General features: G+C 40.1%; 1 protein-coding gene across 1 annotated transcript in view; it reads left to right on the top strand.

Annotated features, from left to right (window-relative positions):
* Positions 1-5,227: 5,227 nt before the first annotated feature.
* Positions 5,228-15,852, top strand: part of thsd7bb (thrombospondin, type I, domain containing 7Bb) — a 96,669-nt gene continuing 86,044 nt past the window's right edge. The window contains 1 exon segment of the mRNA XM_049465647.1: positions 5,228-5,494. The gene's annotated coding sequence lies outside the window, so the exon portion shown is untranslated.

Raw genomic sequence — 15,852 nt, forward strand, 5'->3', positions numbered from 1 at the left:
AATAAATTAAAAAGGCATTTTTTACGGCAGCCTCACGCTGACACAGGGTCCCAAGCAGTGATGTTAGTAACGCGTTACTCTAATCTGACTCTTTTTTCAGTAACGAGTAATCTAACGCGTTACTATTTCCAATGCAGTAATCAGATTAAAGTTACTTATCCAAGTCACTGTGCGTTACTCTCGCTCTCTCTCTCTCTCTCTCTCTCCACCTCACACACACACACACACCGCGTTCCCTTCCCCATCCCCCTCCGCTCTCCCCCAATCACACGCGTCTCGCTTTCTCCCCTGTCTCTCTCTCTCGCGCTCGGCGTGTTTTGAGTTTCCGCCCATTATCGTTTTTCCGCCAGTTCTCGGGCTCCCTATCTCTTTATAAAGGCGGGTTTTCCCGGCCACGTCCCAATTCACTAGCCAGGGCAGCGGTCTGCACAGATCTGATTGGCAGAGGAGAGCGTTTGAAGATTTTACACCACACGTGATTGGTCTGTGAGTTTCCCATGCCGCAGAGTGCGTATACCTTAAAGGCAAGAATAGTTCTGACGCTTTAAATGAACACTGTCAAAATTAAATCCTTCTCAGTAGTTTATCGGTTATGGGTCCGCATTGGACAACGTCTGGGTCCGGACCCGGACCGCAGTCTGCATATATGTGATCCCTGGCCTCGACCATATACACGGTTCTGTTTTATCAAACCACTCCTTGCTGCCCTGCAGAGAACAACAGGTTCAATATTCAGTTTTACAGTGTTAAATATGTCAGGTCAAGAAAGACTTTCTTTATTTTATATTTTTTTTTATAAAAACAAGTATTTATGTTAAGTGAAATCAAGAAAGACCATATTTTATTTTTTATAAAAAAAAGTATTTATGTTAAGTTAATTCAAGAGAAATGGTCTTTTAATTTTATAAAAATAAATAGTTCAACTTTAAATGTCTAGAGATACATTGTTGCTGTTAAAAATGCTTTTTCCAATAAAGGGAGTATTGGTAAAACTGGTTATAATTTTTATGTTAAGGCGGCGGGAGGTGGTGTCTGCAGCTGCTGAAAGTAACTAATAAAGTAACTTGTAAAGTAACTTAGTTACTTTTAAAATCAAGTAATCCATAAAGTAACTAAGTTACTTTTTAAAGGAGTAATCAGTAATCAGATTACTTTTTCAAAGTAACTATACCATCACTGAACTTGGATGTATTGTAGCTTGGGTTAAAGAGATTTAGGAAAGAAGAAACAGCTGTGACCAGGCAAGGAAATGTCAAACATTTAAAAATCTGAAACCACCATCTAAACAATGCACACAAAAGAGCAGACAAGGATCACTGAAATAAATGGTTTCTATATACACTAAAAGACTGGGAACACAGAGGGAAGATAACAAGATAACAAACTACCACAGGTGAAAGGTGACTGATGACAGGGCGGGGCTAGAGGTGGAAACAAAACAACAACAAAACAGGGTCATAAAAATAAACAGACTGGGGGAAAGACAGAACATAAAAATAGAAACATTAATAAAAACTGTTGATAAAATGATTGGGGAAATGTACGTATTTGATTAGATTTTTACATAACGGGAGAAAACTGAGCTTGTGGCATTTTGTTTTTCAGCATTATACTATATATTGGGATTTAAAAAATGCTGGAAAGCTTTCTTTTGACCAAAGCAAGTCCTGACAGGTATGATTTATTAGTTTTTTGCCTGCTTCATCCTGTGATGTGACTGTTGTACCTGTGCATACTGTGATGATGTTGCTAAATTGATATATAAATTGATATATATATATATATTGTGCAGCCCTGCTGCTGCTCCTGTGATGCTGTTTAGCTGAAGTTGATCACCCCGCGCTGATCTCTACAGGCTTCAGCATCGTTCCTGTTTTTCACCGTAATCCATGCAGAGTTGTGCATCACGTCCTGCAGGTGAGTGACAGAAATGTCTGGCCTCCTAATTAATATTCATGACCACATAAAATAGGCAAATTACAGTCTGGCCTGGGGGTGCTGAAGTGAAATGAAAAGATAATGTCAAATAAAAAGGAGGCGCACGCCGCCTTTGTTCACTTCAAGGTCAGCGCTGCTTTTGGAGGGATGAGACCGTATTATCTATTGTTGCAAACCGTGATGATAATTCATCATCAAATACTTTTAGACTGGAGATAAATGGACAGGACCCGCCCTGACCAGCCCTTTACCTGCTCACACAGGTTCATGTGCAGCCGGCGGCGCCCACAGGTGCAGACCGCCCGCCCGCTCGTAACTCTTTATAAACCGGGAAAATCACCAGCGGCCAAATTCACATTATTCTCCAATTTATCATTAAGTTTAATCAGCAGTAGTGTTGATCAAATTCAACCTCTCAATGTAAAAAGGTATAAAAAGAAGAAATCATATGTCCAATACCTGGAAAGTGCACTTTTAGTACAAGTTAATGTAAATAAATTGCTGTGTGAAATTATATATATTATATATTATTTTAGTTTTTTTTTTTTTTCCTACATAGTAAATGAATAGTGAAGTAATCTATCAGACTATGAAGGAACACATAAGGAATCATGTAGTAACTTAAAAACAGTGTTAAACAAACCAAATCAATACTCTGTAAAGTATTTAGATGCTCTGGGGAGCTGTTTGTTAATTTGTGGTTTCTGAAGCTGGAAACTCTGAGGAACTTATTCTGTACAACAGAGGAAAACTCTCGCTCTTACTTTCCTGGGGCGTTCCTGATGAGAAGTGGAAATACCTGGGGAAGGGGCGGAGCTACAAATGAGACACATGGTGGAAAATTACTGAGACAGGAGACACAGAGGGGCACATGAGACAAGGCCAGGACGTGACAGCACTTGAGGATACTTTTTCGAAAAAGATGAAACTTGAAATGTTTCAGATTGACTGACCTTCATTTTCCCTTAAAGTATTTTTTATCTTTATTTAGTTGAGTAGTTGTTGCTTCTCATAACCTGGATTCGAACATTACTCAAATATTCACTATTCACTGTATACCTGTAACTGTACCTCTTCACTACTTTACTTTAACTCATGATTTAGATTATCAGTTTTGAACACCTCTGCTGGATTTTCTCAGTCAGTTTTATGAGGTAGAGTCACCTGGAATTCAGGCTTTCAGTTAACAGCTGTGCTGAACTCATCAAGAGTTAATTACTTGAATTTCTTGTCTCTTAATAATGTGTTTGAGAGCATCAGTTAAAGTAAAATAGTGAAGAGGTAGAGTTACAGGTATACAGTGAATATTGAATATATGAGTAATGTTCTAATCCAGGTTATGAGAAGCAACAACTACTCAACTAAATAATAATTTCTAAGAAGAAATGAAGATCAGTCATTTTGAAACTTTTCATGAACTTTGAAAGTGTCCTCAAGTGCAGTCACCACAAAGACCATCAAAAACGTTGGAATGATGAAACTGGCTCTCATCAGGACTGACCCAGGAAAGGAAGAGCGAGAGTTCCTTTCAAAATATGACATAGCGACTATCTGTGGGTATGTAGGATACACTTAATTTAGGTGGAGACAGACAGAGAGAGATTAGGTTTAAAATACTGACATATACCTTTAAGATGCAATCTTTCTTTAAAGAAAAAGATTAGGCGTTTTAAACTTCTTTTTTAAGCTGTTTTTTAAGCTGTAAGGGAATATTAGGGAGGTCGACATGAACTGTATCATTAAGAATGTAATCTAATAATCTAATAATCTGATAAGAATTATATAATAGGTTTTAGATTTCCTGAAAAGGCAGATTTAACACTTATCAAAGATTTACCTAAACCTTCACCCTGAACCCACTGAATACAGCTAAATTACTAATAACCATACTGCAGAGAGAGAGAGAAAGAGAGAGCTGTATAGAGAAAATAGAGAGAGACACACACAGACACACACACACACACATACACACACATTCTCTCGCTTCAATTACCTGCCCACTGTGCTCAGATCTTCATTTGCCTTATCCATCTCTCTCCCTCCCTCTCACTCTCTGTCTCTCACTCCCTATTAGACACGCTGTTGCTCTCGTTCTCTCAATGTTTCTTTCTCTTTAACTCTCTCTCTACAGTTCCCTCTTTTTCCATCTCTCTCCATTTAACTCTCTCACTATAACTCTTTTCATTTCTCTATCCATCTTTTTCTTTCTCTCTGTAGCTACACGTCTCTCTTCATCTCTCTCTCTATTCTCTATACTTTACACCTCTCTCTCGCTCCCTCTCTCTATCTCTCACTCCCTATTAGACACGCTGTTGCTCTCGTTCTCTCAATGTTTCTTTCTCTTTAACTCTCTCTCTACAGTTCCCTCTTTTTCCATCTCTCTCCATTTAACTCTCTCACTATAACTCTTTTCATTTCTCTATCCATCTTTTTCTTTCTCTCTGTAGCTACACGTCTCTCTTCATCTCTCTCTCTATTCTCTATACTTTACACCTCTCTCTCGCTCCCTCTCTCTATCTCTCACTCCCTATTAGACACACTCTCACTCTCACTACAGCTCTCTTTCTCTCACCGTTTGTCTCTTTAACTCTCTCTCTCTCTGTCTCTCACTCCCTATTAGACATGCTCTCGTACTCTCACATGTTTCTTTCTCTTTAACTCTCTACAGTTCCCTCTCTTTCTCCATCTCTCTCCATTTAACTCTCTCACTACAATTCTTTTCATCTCTCAATACATCTCTCTCTTTCTCTGTAGCTACACGTCTCTCTCCTTTTAACTCTCTCTCTTTCTCTCTGTAGCTACACATCTCTCTTCATCTCTCTCTCTCTATTCTCTATACAGCTCTCTTTCCTTAGTTCTGTTTCTATACCCCTCTCTCGCTCCCTCTCTCTATCTCTCACTCCCTATTAGACACGCTCTCACTCTCACTACAGCTCTCTTTCTCTTACCGTTTTTATCTTTAACTCTCTCACTCTCTCTCTGTCTCTCTCTCTCTGTCTCTCACTCCCTATTAGACACGCTGTTGCTCTCGTTCTCTCAATGTTTCTTTCTCTTTAACTATCTCTACACAGTTCCCTCTCTTTTTCCATCTCCTCCATTTAACTCTCTCGCTACAGTTCTCTCTTCATCTCTCTATACATCTCTCTCGCTGTAGCTGCACGTCTCTCTTCATCTCTCTCTCTTTCTCTCTCCCTTTCTCTCTATCGTATATACAGCTCTCTTACCTTATTTCTGTCTCTGCACACCTCTCTTGCACCATCTCTCTCTCTCTCCCTATTAGACACACTCTCACTACAGCTCTCTTTCTCTCACCGTTTTTCTTTTTTAACTCTCTCACTCTCTACAGTTCCTTCTCTTTCTCTTTCCGTTTAACTCTCTCTCACTACAGCTCTCGCTTCATCTGTCTATACAGCCCCCCCCCTCTCTCTCTCTCTCTCTCTCTCTCTCACTCGCTCTCTCTTTATGTCTCTCCACATTTCTCTCCATCTCTCTGCTCACTCGCTCTCACTCACACACTGTTTCTGAAGGCAGTGAAACACCGGGAGCTACAGGACAGGTAAGAGCGGGATGGTGGTTAGTGTGTGTGTGTTACAGTGTGTGGGTTACAGTGTGTGTGGGGTTGAGTTACTGAGTGAAGTGTGTGAGTTAAGCAATGGAGAAACATTCTAACATTATTGAAAATACAGGTAACTAAAGGGGGCTGGCTCCTTTTACAGTATAGTCAATACATTGTCTAATAATCAGTCTATGACAAAGATACTGATGTATTTACTTAATTTTTTTTTGTATTAAAGATGTAGAAAAGTAATAACATCCCTGGTTTTTAGTTTGGATAAGCGTCGATTTGTCTTTTTTATTTTCTTTATTTACTTAGGAGCATTTATTTTATATGTATGTGAGCATCTCTTTTCACAGTGAGTGTCTTTAAAACAAGCTTAATAAAGATTCAGGTCTGAGGCTTTAGAGTGAATCAGTAGTGACAGTGGATAAACTCCCACAGAGAGAGAGGAACCCATCCTCCTCTGGTCCACACTGAATATATCTCTACTACAAACAACACGACTGGATAAAAGGCTGAAAAATGATTACATAAACTGAAACAATGGACAACTAGACTGTATATAACTGAAAGTGAAAGGGAGTCACTCTACTAAGAGTAAATGTGTTTCTGTGGGTTTGTGTGTGAGGTGTGTTGTCTGTAGAGAAGCTTAAAGCACATATTCCTCTTTCTGACAGTAGAGGGAAACCAGGAGCAATAAATACCATTGAAACCATTTAAAACCAAACAAATCCCTGACTGCAGATATCCCAACTTTTACACAATCAGCGCAAATCTCCCCCATATTTTAGAACTATCTCTGTACTCTGTAGACAGGTTCTGTTCTGAATATAACAAACTGCAAATCAAGCTGCCGGCGCTCAGAGGGAGCACCATTGACCCTGCTTCCTCCGGGTGGGTAGATGGCGCTCTCTCCCCATATCACTCCTAGGGTGATGTCTGCAGCACAGGGCATCTGTGAGCTGATGTATCAGAACCGAGTCATTGTGTTTTTCTCTGAGCGTTCTGGCTGCTCGGCAATGCTGCATCAGCAGCAGCTCGAAAAGAAGCAGTGGCTGACTTCACATGTATCGGAGGAAGCATGTCTGCAGGTCTAGGTTCAGCAACAGTATGTGCTGAAAGAATGAGGTCAGCTGACTTTACCTGAATATACTGAATATAGACCAGATTATTCTTCTATCAATGGATTATTTTTTTTTACATATTCCAAGATAAACAGTATCAGGATTCATGGGGCTGGAATTGTGAAAGAGTGATTCAGGGAGCATGAGATCATCATTTTCACACATGGATTGAGAGAATTCACCACAGAGTCCAGATCTTAACCTCTTTGAGAATCTTTGGGATGTGCTGGATGGAGAAGAGCTGCTTTGTGCAGCCATCAGACTCTACCATCATCAATGCTGCTGCAAGATCTTGGACAGTGTGTGTGTGATGGTGAACAGGACATTGTAAAACAGCGTTCAGTATTCAGGACAGTGTGTGTGATGGTGAACAGGACAGTGTGTGTGATGGTGAACAGGACAGTGTGTGTGATGGTGAACAGGAAAGTGTGTGTGTGTGTGTGAGTTGGTGTGTTCAGTATTCAGGACTGTGTGTGATGGTGAACAGGACAGTATGTAATAGTGAACAGTGTGAGCAGGTGTTCAGTATTTAGGACATTGTGTAATGTGGTGAACAGGACAGTGTGTGTGTGTGTGTGTGTGTGTGAGCAGGACAGTGTGTGTGTGTGTGAGAGTTTGTATGTGTGTGTAATTGATGTGTGTGAGTTGGTGTGTGTTTGTGTGTGTGTGTGTGTGTGTGAGCAGGTGTTCAGTATTCAGGGCTGGTTGAGGCGTGTGTGAGTTAAAGGGGAAGTCTGGTGAATTAAAGGCATATGTCTGGAGCCGGTTTCTCTACAGTGGTAATTGAATGTTGCGGGAGGTTAACTGAGGCGTAGATTTACCTGTGGTTCCAGCAGATGGGTAATTAACGCTTCCACGACTCCCTCCCTCCTCCTCCCCCGTCTCTCTCTCTCTCTCTTTCTCTCTCTCTCTCTCTCAGTTCATCCCTTCTTCTCCGTCTCGCTCACTGATTACTGTCTCTCTCCTCGTCTCTTTCTGGACCTGCTATCTCTCAGACAGAGTCACTGCTGTTTTTGATGGGGTGTGTTTATGGTTTTGGTTGTGATAAATATACAGATTAAACTGAATTAAATGAAATTAATGCAAGTATAACATTATAATTCTACTCCCCATCAGGTTATTTTGCTCTCTGGTCGGTTCGAGTCTTTTACTGCAGAGTAAGAGCCGAGACCAATCACATCTGATCACAGTATCTCAGTATCTGATGCTGATCTGATCAGTTAATATTGATCCAATCTGACATTTGTGTTTGTATAAATAATATAGGGAGTTTAGATAAGATAAGCTGCTGATTAATACTAAAGGAAAATCTCCTTATCGTTACTATAAGTTTATATAATCTGACATTTCAGACTGATTTATTTAGTATTCAGTAAGGCTGCAGCGATTAGTCGATATAATCGAAAATGTTGATTATTTAAATATGTCGATTACAAATTTCATTGTCGATTAATCAATAACTTGCATTCATATTACACAAAGTGCTGAAGACAGAAGCTCAATGGCAGATGGGTAAATGGTTTGCTCACACAGTTTACAATTAACTTAGTTTGTGTCTCCAAAAGTGCCCAAACACAACAGATTACATATTTAATCACTAAATATCAGTAATTTCCACGTTTAAACAACATTCAGATGTTTAAATTCCATTTAAATCTCATGTTCTGCTGTTTCTATCGTTTTTAAAGATGGCAGAAATAACCGTTGACTAATCGACTAATCAAACAAAAAATCCTCAGATTAGTCGACTACCAAAATAATCCCTAGTATTTAGTAGTGACAATTATTTCAGCTTTTTCTTTATTTCTTTATTTAATTTATTTTCTACAATGTAGATTAATATTAAAGACATAGAAACTATTAAGGGACATGTAAATAATCACGTAGTAAACAGTAAAAAAGTGTTCATCTTCCACAATCCCCATATTCTAGTGTGTTTAACACTTTTTGTTACAAAAAAGTTACATTAAAAAGCTCTATTTTAGGGATCTATAGTTGAGTTGTCAACTGTGCACCGTGCAGCTTGATTTTGGGGGCGTGTCAGTGTGTCTTTGCTGTCGTAACAACGGGGAAAGGATGAAACTATGAAAGTGTGTGAGCAGCTCATTTACGGGAACAGCAGTGTTGTTTTATTTAGTATTCTGTTTATTGTTGATGTAAAAGTTGGGTTTGTGCACTACTGCGTTCTGCTTGTGTAACGTGTAAAGTGGGGTGTACACACTTTGAGCTCACACACTGCACGCCGGTGTTGCCAAGATAGCAATGAACGTGTGACAGTTGACTTTTGTGGCATAAAGACTCTGTGTCTAATCAGAACACACCTGTTATCATTCATATATCTGCTAGAGACACAACTGCATGCCAACTTTTGCTACAATTAAATTTACTTACAATTTACATTTAGACTAGTTTTAAGATGATTTTACTTTCTAAGATTAAACCGTTTTTCCTTCTTTTAAAGAAACAGAATTTTTTTATGTAGGATTGATGGAAAATGTATGTTAAAGATACTGTTGCTGATGGCGTCGAGTGGTCCAGCGGTCTAAAGCGCTGCCACTATGAGCGGGAGGTCGCAGGCTTGAACCCCCGCTCATGCAGCTTTACCATCAAGCTGCCGGCGCTCAGAGGGAGCAAAATTGGCCCTGCTCCCTCCAGGTGGGTAGATGGCGCTCTCTCCCCACATCACTCCTAGGGTGATGTCTGCAGTATAGTGCGTCTGTGAGCTGATGTATCAGAACCGAGTCCCTGCGCTTTCTTCCGAGCGTTAGCGCTGTGATGCTGCTCGGTAATGCTGCATCAGCAGCAGCTGGAAAAGAAGCGGTGGCTGACTTCACATGTATCGGAGGAGGCATGTGCTAGTCTTCAGCCTCCTGGTGTGTTGGGACATCTCTAGTGATAGGGGGAGTCCTAATGAGTGGGTTGGGTAATTGGCTGTGCTAAATTGGGGAGAAAATGGAAAAAAATAGAAATAAAATTATAAAAAAAAAAAAAAAGATACTGTTGCCTTTTGAAACACAGCAGTGAATTATTGAGTATTTTAAAAGTGTTTGGATGTTAAAAACACTGATTCAGGATCTGTGTGTTTATTTAAAGGCTGAGTTTCTGAGAGCGTCTGGGTTTTGGTTTAGAGGACAAAAGAGTCTTTAAAGTATTTATAGGCTCGGTCATAATTAATGCGTCCATGTGCCGCACTGGCCTCGTATCTCCACCTTGCTGGGTACAGTTTGAGACGGTGGCCCATCTGTTGATGCTCAGTACACACACACACACACACACACACACACACAGTCCTCCAGCTCTTCATCTGCACTCAGATACACAAACACACTTTTTAATATACACACAAATATCCCAGCAGCACCTGCTGTACCTCCTGATACACCAGTACCACACACACGTACCAGTCTAATACCTGGCAATGGGTTTTTCTCATCTCTGTGGAGGAATTTAGTTTAAGTCTTCTTAACAGAATTACAGTTTTAATTCAGACACATTTATGGATTTTCCAGCATAAATGTCTAAAACTCATCATCCGCAGCATCTCAATCATCCAGACTTTAACTAGACCACTCCTCCAAAACCTTCATTAAGTTTTAATAAGCCATTCAGAGACAGTGTTTGTGTGCTCTGGGTCATTGTCCTGCTGCAGAACCCAAGTACTCCTGAGCTTGAGAATACAAACTCCTTCAGGATTTTCTGATAAACAGCAGAATTCCTGCTTCCATCTATTACAGCAAGTTATCCAGCAGCTCCAGGTTAAATATTAATCTATACTACTGGCCTTCTGTTAACTGTTTCCTCACTTTTACTCTGTTCTGATATTCACCCAGCTGATCTCTGTCCTGATCTCATGGCTCGTTCCTGTTTAATTCTGGATGTCATGGTTAAGAAAAAAAATGCCTGTGTACCAGCAGCCCAACTCCTGAGGCTTTTTGTGAATAGAGACCTAAATCATCACCATTATCACCCCAAGCCCCCCCCCCCCAACCCCCCGAGACCATGCTTTTATAAGGTGTGAGGAGTAGGATGGATGGAGTTTATGCAGCTGTGCTCTTGACATGCTGTCAGGCTGGAATCAGACCTGTATAAAAGCATATTCAGTCTTTTATTCTGTAATTTATATATACAGCTATGTAAAAAATGAAGAGAGCACTTCAGTTTCTGAATCAGTTTCACTGATTTTGCTATTTATAGGTTTAGGTTTGTGTAAAAAGAACATTGTTGTTTTATTCAATAAAAACTACAGACACTATTTCTCCCAAATTCCAAAAAAAATTAATTGGTTATTTAGAGAATTTATTTGCAGTAAATGAGAAATGGCTGAAATACCAAAAAAAAGATGCAGAGCTTTCAGACCTCAAATCATGCAAAGAAAACCAGTTCATATTCATAAAGTAGTTTTAAGAGTTCAGAAATCAATATTTGGTGGAATAACCCTGGTTGTTTTTTAATCACAGTTTTTAACTCATGCATCTTGGCATCATGTTCTCCTCCACCAGTCTTACACACTGCTATTGGATAACTTAATGCTGCTTTGTTCCTGGTGCAAAAATTCAAGCAGTTCAGTTTGGTGGTTTGATGGCTTGTGATCATCCATCTTCCTCTTGATTATATTCCAGAGGTTTTCAATTTGGTAAAATCAAAGAAACTCATCATTTTTAAGTGCTCTCTTGTTTTTTTCCAGAGCCGTTTATAAACTCATCATCACAGCATCCAGCTCCCAGAAGGAAGATTGATCTGGACGATATTTATTGAGCTCTACATACAGTAGAGTTCAATAGAAACACATCCCACACATTTTCTATAATCAGTTCTAAATCTGAAGAATCAGCAGCTGGAGATGGTGAACTCTTCAGCCTTGAAGACTCAGATATGATGCTGTGACTACAGTCATCGCCCAACTTAACCCTGGTTAAACCAGGAACCTGTTTACACTGTAAATATACACACTCTGTCATAGTTGGGACAGGACTCAGACACGTACAGATGCTAATAATTTGTTTATTAAAAATAAACAATGGTACAGGGTTTGTCAGAAACGGGTAAGGGTAATCACCACAATCAGGAACCATGTAGACAAAGGCATACCATAACCAGAGACAGTCCAGAGAATCATACACAGGGAAGCCAGCAGTAGAGATAATCCAAAAGGCAGAAAAACGAATGAACACTCCACATGTGTTCATTCATAGTTTTGATGCTTCAGTGAGAATCTACAATGTAAATATCATTAAAATAAAGAAAACGCATTGAAAAAGAGAAGGTGTGTCCAAACCTTGTTTGCCTGGACTAAAAATTCTACCCAGGGCTGGATGATATATTGCTTTTTAAACAAATACACAGGCTGAGACCATTTAGTTCATACCAAGGTTTACAGTTCTTTGTCCGAAGTAAGTTTCAAATTTTGTCATGATCTGGCAGGACGTGCTTTTTACGTGGATGCGTAAAAAACAGCTTTATTGAGAAAAGGGGTTATACAAAGAGTGGTCAGAGTAAACAGGGTCAATACTGGTAAACAGGATCCAGCAGGGAATTACATACCTTGAACAGGTAACAGTCCAGGGTGAGAACACAGACAAAACACAGCAACGAAGGGCAGGCAAATGGCAGAGTTGAGGTACATGAAAAAATAGTCGTAAACAAATAAACAACAATCAGAGAAAATGTTGTACACATTGTTTGCGTTGTTCGCGTTGCAAAGCAGGATAAACCAAACAATACTCAGCAATGAGAGAGAGACAGCTGAAGGGGTATATATACAGGGGGAAACAGGTGAGACCATAGACTGTGTAAAGCTGGACAGAGCATCGTCTCTCAAAAGTGAAGCCACCACAGGTCGGGCGCCCCCTGCTGTTCGGTTTCAGAAAGCTGTGTAACTCCAACCATCCCCATAGGTTTCAATGGCAAAACAGACATTCAATCACGTTTTTTTCTCATATACTGTAATTCTACCTCCATTCTTTAAATGCAACAGCTAGTGTAACCTCTGCTTATATTGTCAAATTTTTATATCCCCACAGAATTCGTTTTTAAAAAGGTTATTCAGCTCTATTCAAAAAAGGTGTGGTTATTGTAAAAGGGCTGGTTATTGGTGGGAACAATAACAGACCGTCAGCTCCGCTCCGCTCTGCAGCCTGTGACCTCGAGGCAGCCCTCAGGGGCGGGGTTATTTAAATGAGTAGGCTGTCTCTCCACAGTCTTTCTCCCTCCTCTTGTCTCTGCTGCGCAGACTCGGGTATCAGGATCGCCAACATGGAAGAAGATTTTGGCTTCATTTTCATTGAATGAATGGGAACGGTGACACGGCGTCCATCTTTTTTTTACAGTCTCTGGGTGAGACTATTTACACAGATTACTTCCTGTAAGTAATCCAGTGTGCAGAGTCATATGATCATGTGTAGTCCGGTGATTGAAGATCGCAGGTAGAGCTGAGTGTAAGGGAGACAGGTGCGCTTTCAGCACCAGATGCGACAATCATGTAGAAAAAGCCAGTAAATTAAAACAATAGTTTTTTATTTTTGGTCACAGTCTGGATTTGTTTTTATAGAACATATACTGTAGCATGCAAATATTTTTATTTAAATTATTATAGCTATACTTTATGGTATTGGACTCTCACCTAGAGACTCATGTCTTGACATGTTTCCTGTAGCCTAAATATATGAGATAATTTAATTTGGACTCCAGACTAAAGACCAGTGACTTGAGTTGAGTTGTGTTTTGCAACTTGGAAAATCTATGTTGTGTTGTGAGGTCAAGTAAAAGTAAGAGCTAGCTAAATGAAGTGTGTGTGTGTGTGTTGTGTGTTTCTTTGTATTAACTCTCATTGCTATTCACGTGTGCCTGTCTGGAGCATATCTTTTAATCTGCTAATTAGCCTCATTACGAAGCACTGCCTGCAGGGATCAAGAGTAAAGCAAAACACACACACAGACACACACACACACAATCACAACCGCATTCACAAACACACACTCACACACACAGTACCAGTGCAACTTTTAATTATGTGAGATGTGCACCTGCATTCTGTAATACTGCTTCTCAGAATGGACAAGAGTTCAGATGCCCATTGCGGTTGGCACACCTGCTAATTAATGCTGTGCCACACAGGCGCTGAGTCTACAGGAACAAAGGAAATGATGCCCCTCGTATTGATCAGATGTGGAGATGATAAAAACATATAAACGTGAGACTGAATATTCGTACCGTAATTAGAAACGTCAATGATGTTGGTGTGTCAGATAAAAGTTTCCCACTGTGTTTCCACTGTTCTGCGCTGGTGTGGACCCGTTCACCTGGTTATGGTTTATTTTTCCATTTGCTGTGTTACTGAACCAGGAACAGGAAGTGTACAGAGTCCTACGGCTGTTGTCAGATGTGTCTGGTCTCAGTCCTGCATGCTAATGGAAAAGAGCTCAGTAAATGTAACCTGGAGAAGTGTGTGTGTTTTTATGCAGGAGCTCCACTGATTGATTTAAACCCTGGCTAGAAAATCACTAATGCAGCGTTAGCATGATGCTAACCAGGCTCATCCAACACTGCTACAGTGGCTAACCAATATAACCAAATCTCCACGGATTTCAGTTCTTGGTAACTTTAGTCTAATCTAACCACGTTCTTCAGTAATGTAATGAGTAGTCTAACAAGTTACTATTTCCAATCCAGTATTCAAATTAAAGTTACTGATCCAAGTTACTGTGCCTTACTATTTTTGTCAATTTCCTTAGTAAAATATATATATTTTTACTTTCTTCTTGCGTCTTGGAAAGTGATGCCTGGCCTAATGCAATAATTACGTCACATTTTCAGCATGAGGACAACTCACGTGTAATACCACACAATGACACAAATGTAAATAAGAAAGCGAGAATAGAGAGATACGTGTTTTCTAGCTGGAAATACAGGGACTATTTTGTATTTTTGTCAGCTAAAGACGACAATATCAAGGTTGGTTGTTCACTCTGTGGTGCGTCAAAAACACTGTGTCAAATTTAAGTGGTATCTTACACCCTGCTCAAGGCGCGTTGTGATGCTTATTGCTATCTTACACCCTGCCGACTTTCTATTTTCACACATTGCATCTACGTTGGTTAAATAGCAAAGACACTTAAGAAAATGTCTACACTGATGGGAGTAGTGGTCTGCAGGTGTGTTTAGGTAAATTTCTGGCCTATAACTATCTTGGCAAAGGAAAACACATGAGCTCTGCTGATTGATTTAAACCCTGGCTGCAGTCAGTCAACCCTGGCTACAGTCGTTCATTGCTACCTTGGCAATGCTGAAAAATACACTAGAATCCCTCTCAAACGAGCGCTTACTCTCTGAGCAGTTACAGAGCGTGACACGGGGCAGCTGACAGATGTTTAGATGTTCAGCAGCAGATGGGCTTCGATCTGTAATTCTACACCTTTATAATGAACCAGCAGGCCTGGTGGGCCTCATTAATGGGCAGTAAGTGAAGGGTAGCTGTTTGTGTAGAAACTGAGGATTCTGAAATATTAAGAGTCATTATTTATACAGTGATGTTTAGAAGATTCTGAACCCTGTTAAAAAATGTCTATATATTGCTATATTTCTGATGTGGGTCATTTGCCTGTGTCTTAACTCATTACCAATGGGTCTGAGCAGCATTAGAATACTGGAAGATTAGAGATGGAGAGAGAGAGAGAGAGAGAGATGGATAGAGAGGGAGAGATAGATAGATAGATAGATAGAGAGAGAGATGGATAGAGATAGAGAGAGGGATAGATTAAGGAGAGAGAAATGGATAGAGAGAGGAAAAAATGGAAGGAGAGAAAGGGAGAGGGAAATAGATGGATAGGGGAGAGAAAAAGGGAAGGATAGAGAGGAAGAAATGGACAGAGAGCGATAGAACGTGGGAGATGGGAAGATGGAGAGGGAGAAAGAGATAGATGGAGAGGGGGAGAGAAAAAAGAGAAGGATAGAGGTAGAGATGGACAGAGAGAGATGATAGACAGAGAGGACAAGAGAGAAAGTGTGAGATGGATATAGACAGGGATAGAGAGAGATAGATAGAGAGATGAAGGGAGGTAGAGATGGACAGAGGGATAGAGAGAGATGTATATAGACAGGGATAGAGAGAAATAGATAGAGAGAGAGAGATGGAAAGAGAGGTAGAGATGGACAGAGAGAGGAACAGAGATAAATGAATATAAACAGGGATAGATAGATAGATAGATAGATAGATAGATAGATAGATAGATAGAT

Source organism: Astyanax mexicanus, chromosome 16 (genome assembly GCF_023375975.1).
Source record: "Astyanax mexicanus isolate ESR-SI-001 chromosome 16, AstMex3_surface, whole genome shotgun sequence".
Taxonomy (NCBI): Eukaryota; Metazoa; Chordata; class Actinopteri; order Characiformes; family Acestrorhamphidae; genus Astyanax; species Astyanax mexicanus.